The 532-nt window shown below is 35.9% G+C and overlaps 1 protein-coding gene across 1 annotated transcript in view; it reads right to left on the reverse strand.

Moving 5' to 3' along the window:
- Positions 1–532, reverse strand: part of LOC105555133 (leucine-rich repeat-containing protein 37A3-like) — a 45,430-nt gene that overhangs the window by 39,117 nt on the left and 5,781 nt on the right. The gene's annotated exons all lie outside the window — the stretch shown is intronic.

Genomic DNA, 532 nt, shown 5'->3' on the forward strand with positions numbered 1-532 from the left:
CAGCCTGGGCAACAGGAGAGAAACTCCATCTCAAAAAAAAAAAATAAAATAAAATTGAAGAGATTCCAAGATTTGCCTCATTTGGGGATGGATCTATTGTTATAATCAGATTTCTGAAATCAGTGCTGACTTCCTCTCACATTTCACAGGAACCTAGACTTCTTAAAGCTTGAAGTTTCCTTGGAGGGTTTTATTTAAATCGAATTAAAATGATTATTTTACAGGTAAAAACTTCAAAACACTTTGCAACTTTGGGGTGAAAGTTAAATAAAGCACTGTAGCCCCAAGTTGAGTTCCCACTGAAATACTTTTGCTCATTAAAAAAAAAAAAAAAAACCTACATATAGTAAATAGTGACTGTTTTGAGATTTAGAAACTTATTCCCTATTTAAGAGCTTTCATATGCAGTCATGCATTGCTTGCCATGTGAGGAGCTGGAGAAATGTGTCATTGGGTGATTTCACCACTGTGCTAACATCATGGCGTATACTTATACAAACCTAGGTGGTGTAACCCACAGCACACCTAGGCT

The sequence above is a fragment of the Mandrillus leucophaeus genome, unplaced genomic scaffold (assembly GCF_000951045.1).
Source record: "Mandrillus leucophaeus isolate KB7577 unplaced genomic scaffold, Mleu.le_1.0 Scaffold670, whole genome shotgun sequence".
Classification (NCBI taxonomy): Eukaryota; Metazoa; Chordata; class Mammalia; order Primates; family Cercopithecidae; genus Mandrillus; species Mandrillus leucophaeus.